Source organism: Opisthocomus hoazin, chromosome 4 (assembly GCF_030867145.1).
Source record: "Opisthocomus hoazin isolate bOpiHoa1 chromosome 4, bOpiHoa1.hap1, whole genome shotgun sequence".
In the NCBI taxonomy this organism is placed as follows: domain Eukaryota; kingdom Metazoa; phylum Chordata; class Aves; order Opisthocomiformes; family Opisthocomidae; genus Opisthocomus; species Opisthocomus hoazin.
Genome location: NC_134417.1, coordinates 75561797 through 75568116, shown reverse-complemented (window position 1 = coordinate 75568116; position 6320 = coordinate 75561797). Strand labels below are relative to the sequence as shown.

General features: G+C 50.5%; 1 long non-coding RNA gene across 1 annotated transcript in view; it reads left to right on the top strand.

Moving 5' to 3' along the window:
- Window positions 1–380: 380 nt before the first annotated feature.
- Window positions 381–6320, top strand: part of LOC142361061 (uncharacterized) — a 29593-nt gene continuing 23653 nt past the window's right edge. The window contains exons 1-3 of the long non-coding RNA XR_012763594.1: window positions 381–450; window positions 1082–1217; window positions 4305–4367. This is a non-coding gene — a long non-coding RNA (uncharacterized LOC142361061). The remainder of the gene's footprint in view (window positions 451–1081; window positions 1218–4304; window positions 4368–6320) is intronic.

Genomic DNA, 6320 nt, shown 5'->3' with positions numbered 1-6320 from the left:
ATTACTGAGTGTTGGCTTCACACCACTAGTAAATGCCTCTTTACATGTGCCCCTGCAAACAACTCTTCCTTGACAAACCCAGGGAGAGATAGACCCATGCAGATGGAGCCCAACTCCCATCGATGTCCATGGGTCCTTGGGAAGCAGGACCCAATGTCCCTTGGGACCTTGCAGAACCGATCACCTCTGGCAGCGCACTCCTGCATCCAGTGGGACTCTGCACCATGATTGCTGAGGATGCTGGTGCAGAGGAAAGATTTGCATTCCCTCTGCTTGCTCTTGCCACAACAAAATAAACTGAAACCCACGGTGGGGAGGGTGTCTGTCTCTGACGCTCTGCCTCCTGCCACTTGATCTCCCAGCCATTCAGTCCCTCACTCTGCTTTCCAGCCAGCAGCAGGCGAGAGCCAGCAGCCCCATCCGGAAAGGGAACAGCCTGGTCGAGACAGAGTGAGTACGATGATTTAAATAGACAAAGTCGGATAGTTGTTGATGGAAAGGAAATGAGTTGGAATCTAAATCTAACTAAAAGAAGCTACCCAGATTACCAACGCTGTAAATTGGATTAAAATTGTCTTACAAGAAAATCAATGGAAAGTGATAAGAAATTAAGTCAAAATGACAGCAGAATGAGACAGGAGCTCTCTGAGAGCTTATTCAAGAGAACCGATCAGAAGCAGAAAAGAAATTTTAACTGACCCAATCCCTATCTAAATGGTAGAAAAATAAAGGGGAATTGGAAGAGTTAGAGAGAAAGCCCAAGGGACGTATTTTGAAGAAGGTTATAAATCAGTACACAAAACAGAAAATGGGGAAAAAATAAAAGAAAAGAAAGAGGCAATTTTAATTATGTCTTACAGCAAGTGAAATTAAGTGCCTAGGAATAATTTTTTTTACCATGCATTTATTTACATAGAAGTAGACTTTGATTGACATGCAGATGTTGTTTTTCAGATAACAGGTTGATTTGGTTTTTGCCCTGCATGTTCAGTTACGAAGCCTCTGAAATGCATGTGTTCTCACTCCATGCTCTGAAAAAACCGCTTCCCCCCCCCCCCCCCCCCCCTTATCTCTTTTACAGGTCCGTCCATTAGAGAAGTGCTGCCCTAGGCTGTGGGCAGCCGGAGCTGCCTGCGCCCTGCCAGCCCCCCCACCGAGAGGGACCCCGTTCCGGGGGTGAAGGGACCCCGTCCCGGGATGAGGGAGCCTGTCCCGGGGTGAGAAGGCTTCACCTTTCCTCGGCTACAGCTGCCGTGCCACTGGATGTCACTGTTGTTTCATGAAAGACAAAAATCTTACCGACAGCCTTTTTACAGCTGATGTTTAGTAAATAGAGATATATGCGTTTATATCCCCTTCCCCGCAACTGTTCTGCACCAGGATCGAAATTACCGAACGACTGTGCAACCCCCTGGCTCTCACCCACATTTTTGATGACTGTTTTACCGTGGTTGTGTTTATGGGTCCTTCTGTGGCACTCTAAGAGGCATCTTTTCCATAACAGATTGCTTGCTGCTGTGGTAGAGTGTGGCAGAGCTGACATGATGAATTTCAGTTGTGTTTTTGATTTTTTTCTTCCATTTGTATTACTTTATGGGAAATATTTCAGCTCGCCTGGGCTGGACGGACGGCAGCTGTGCCTGGGCGGAGGAGTGAGCGGCCCGGGGAGCAGCAGCATCGGCTGCGGTTGCTCTGCAGCCCTGGAGAGCCAGGCATGGCAGGGGAGCAGAGCCCATAGACCAGGACTGCCCTGGAGCTGGCTGCTTCTCTCCACCGTCACAGAGGCTCTGCCTCTAAATCAGGCACCTCTTGTACTAAAAGGCAGTGAGAATCTCAGACCCCATTGCTTACAAAGGGAAAAGCTTTTTTTTCCATGCCGGTTGCCTGAGGTGGTGTTCAGCCAGCCAAATGAAGACATATAACTCCCTTTAAAAGTCAGTGGAGAGGAACAGGCAATTCCAGGAAAGTGATTCACCCTGTCAGAGAGAACACTTCTAGCAGATAGGTCAGGTAGGTAAAGGCTTACAGGTACCTCTTTCTGCCAAGTGACAATGCAGGAGTCCTCAGAGACCAGTCGAAGGGTAGACCAGTCAGATGAGAAGAATCCTGTCTGTTTTACCTGCTATAGGCGCCTCTGCAGCACGGACAGTTTAAACAGTTTAAACCAGATCTTTCCTACATAAACTTCACTCCACTATTAATAATCTCTGAGCTGTCTTTTTACATATTTCCGTAATGCTAAACATGCCAGAAAAGGCACGCGATGCTGAGTGACCCACCCCAAGCCGCCCACCAGGAACGGCCCCGGCCTGGGCTATACCCCCTGGGACTGAGAGTGGTTCAAAAGAGCCCTTGATAACCCCTGTTGAAAACACACCAGGACCTGATCTGTCAATTTGACAGCCATGGACAGGGGCATTCCCCTGCCCAGCAAGGGTCCTACTGCCATTTCATTGTCAATGCTGCAGCCTAGGTGTAAAAAAATATTTCCTATTGGTGGCAGGTACATAAAACCCAGTTTCAGCATGGTCCCCAGCTCCCAAAGGCTTATCTGGTATATTGAGGATAACACAACTGTTGCTACCTACAACAGGATATGAAATACAATGCTGAGGAAGTGGTCCTCTATCATGAAAATAGACTGGCTCTGTTAGCTGTTCTCTATCTCACACCTGTATGAATTCCAAGCGATGCTGTTACAGACTTCTTTAAGACCTCAGTGACCTCACCCAGCACAAATGGTCCATTCAGTGAGACAGCAGCTGCAGACTTCCATACAGAAGCAGAGCACCAGAGTCTAGCTCTGCTTAGAAGGCCAGGCAAGTCCGAACAGTGTACATAAGGAGAATAAGAAATTTCTGATGGTTGCTTGAATCACTTCATGGGAGAGAACTAAAAGAAAAGGCAAAGCTTGAGACTTCAAGCCTAGTTATTCCAGCGAGGAGTTAACAAACTTGGGGCTAATGGTCATGAAGGCAGGCAGGCCTAAGAGATTTGCTGACTTTAATTAAAAATGATGCCAAAACCACTAGGTGGGATAATGTGTGCTGTGCCAATTGAATAGGAGCACTCCTCAGTCCCTGCTGTTTTTAGCAGTGCTATTTTCATTCTGTATCCCGACATAAAGGGTTGTGGAATGACTGCCATTCTTTAATAGGGCACAGCAAAAATGTGTGAATCATGCAAAGTTAGTTTCAGGGAATCAAAATGATAAGACATTTCTAGAAATGAGGATTCCAGGAGCGACTGCTTGGACTAGGGCTCCTCTGGGGTGTGACAGGCAATTGCCCTATTTCTCAATAGTACAAACCTTTGCCATCACCTGTGTCTTTGGGCTACTGGTACCTACAGAGGAAGGAAACTCATCTCCCTGGTGTATGCATAGACAGCTTAGTTGCATCTTCTGGGTTATCTTTTGGTTGCCATCAGTAGGTTGTACCTGCCAGGCAGCCTGGGCTCCTCCTTGGAGGTGTGCAGTGCTCGGCGGCTCCAGCCTGGTTCCCCACAGGCTCCCCTGAGGCTCCTCAGGAGAGAAAGCAAGGCTAAAAATGGCAGTTTTCCCATATGCATCTTCATATGCATTTTTCCCTAATTTGTTGCCATTATTTCCATCACCCAAAGCGTGACTAGTGGTTTACAGAAAATGGAGCAATCCTGGTCCTGCCCAGGAGAGCCTGCATGTGTTTGCTTCCCGAGCTGTTTCATGGTACGTGTCCCCATGGTGGCCGTGGAGATCTGATCTGCTCCACGCTCCTGGCTCGGGTGGCTGGAGATCATCACAGGCAGGGAGCTGGGAGACGTTGTTCCTTCACGCTCCACAGTGCAGGGAGGCCTGGAGATCAACACAGCCCACACCAGTGCGGGGCCTCGCAGACACAGGAGCTGCTCCGAGCACGCTGAGGGAACCCTGGCCCTGTGGGGAATGTTTCTGGGGACAGGGACACCCTGAGCGGGAGTGGGATGCTAACAGCATCGCTGCGCGGCATCCTTTCAGAGAATTTCTGCATTTGCTGTTATCTCCACGAGTTAAATGTATGCAAATTAAACATGGCTGGTAGCCACTAAATAGGTATTTCTTGCCAAAAATATCTGCTCTCTGGGGTCTCCACCTCTCTTCTGTTTGCAAGCTGCATCAGATGCCGCATAAGTCATTCTGCAAAATGTGCTGACACTGATACCAATATCAGGCAAGAAGTTCCCAGCCCTCCCTGCTTTTTCCCTTTAATCTTTTTTTTTATTATTATTGTGATTTTAGGCTTTTGCTTTTACATTTCTAAGCAATTAATTTTTTGGCTCCCATGCAGGATCAACGGGTGTGGAGTGACTGGCACAGCCCTGATAGGCTCCATCTGGTTGCTGCTGATAAGGTAATCCTGCGGGCTGAGGGGCAATATCTCCAATAAGCTTAAGAGGCAGCAGCCTAATCTATTTGCAAGAGAGAACAAGCCCTTCAGCCAACATCGTTACTCCACGGGAACAATTAGGCACAGACAGCACTTTCACAGGCGCGGTGGGGGGGCTTTCACCCAGCTATTTTTCCCCTGGGGGTGATGATTCACCCGGTGCAGTTGTACCCCCTCTCAGAAGAAGGAGAAGCTTTGCTTTGTGAGTTACTTGCCCCCTAAACACACGATTTCTGAATCAAACCGATTATCGCTTTGCTTATTTGCCTCCGTAAACTCTTGGGTCCTTATTTAATCTTCCCCAAAGCAACGGAAAAAGATGCCTTGGCTTTGTGTTGATAAGAAGTATGGGGTTTTATTCTGTAAGTTCCATAATACTATTGCAGCGGCTGGGTTCTGAACATGGGGGTGTGATGTGAGCGACGCGGCTGTGCTCGGGGTGCCCTCTGCAGATGGAGGGCTCGGTGCAGGTTCGGGTCCGCGGTCCCAGCCGGGAGAGCTGTACCTCCCCACGGGGTGCTGTCCCGGCTCACGGCACCAGCCACGGAGCGGTGTGCCGAGGGCATCCCAACCCCACATCTGTGTCTTCCACGGCACCCGTTTTGTGGGATTTCAGCCAACAGCTTCAGGGTTTATTGTATTGATGATTTCTGTTCCCCAGGCTGGGGAAAGCGCAGAGGGAATTTTCTAGCCAGCCTCTGCCTAGGAAAGCAAGCGGGCAGCGCGCCGGCAGGCTCATTTCCCCACGCACAGGACGGGGTTACCCCACTGCCGTCACGCAAGGGCAGTGGCGTCACGGAGGTGCATGCCTGCAGAGCTGCCTACCCGAGCTGGGCTTCATGCCCCGGTCATGAGCACAAGCAGCATCACCAGCAAACACGGCACTGCTCGCAGTGGTGGCAGTTATCACGTCGTTGTGTCATGCTTTCTACCTTTGCTTCTGTCAGCCACGGTCATGTCTGCTGTGTGTGTGGAAACCGAACACGCTTCCCTGTGCCCATGCGGGCTGCAGCCAGCAGCCATCCTCCGGAGCGGGGGGAAGCCAGGAGCATACGGGATCTCTTGCATGAAAAATTAAGCTTTTCTTCGTGTATGCCTTGAGCGGGTGCTGGTGCCAAAAGCTGCACCATCTGCTGGTGAGCCAGGCGGAGGAGATCGCAGTGGTGAGGGGGGATTTCTGCCGTCACACTCCCTCCCACAGTAGGAACGTGTTGCAGAGGTGTCTCGGCTGTTTCTGGCGCACGGGGGTGCGGGGAGCCCCTCACCCTGCCAGTTCCGCTGCAGAGGGGCAAACAGGAATGCACCCCAGAACGTGATGGGGGGACCACTGCTGTCCTGTGCGATGGAGGCACCATGATGCCACAGTGATGGCCTGGCTGCGAGGTCCCGCAGCAAAGGATCGGGGAAGGCACCACAGGAGGAGGGTGGGCAGGTGACCAGGGAGAGGTGGTGCTTGCAGGGGAAGCATGGTGGGAGATGAGGCTGCTCTTCATGGGGCATTGTAGCAGCAATGCCGGGCTACAGCTGGTGCTCACCCCTTGGCTGGGGGGAACACGAGGCCAGGAGCTTCAGTTTTAACCAAATATACTTTTCCTGCCCCCATGGTTTATGGCATTCATGGATTGACCAGATGAAAAGTTAGATTATCAGATTAAATATACATAGTTGATCCTCTACTCGGAGAGATCTTTGTCTCTGGTGCCTCCCTTCCAAATCTCCCAAGGATGTCTGAGCACTGACACAAGACTTCCCGTTCCCAATTAAAAACAGGTAGTGCCTCTGCCAGCACTTTCAAAACTTACAGCTCAGAGATTAAAAGCGGCTCTTTCCCCTCCCAGCTCTCCCCCTGCCCAGTCCCAGGCAGCCCCAGGGGCAGGGTCTCCAGCTGCACCCCAGCATCCTTTTTTCCTTGTTCCT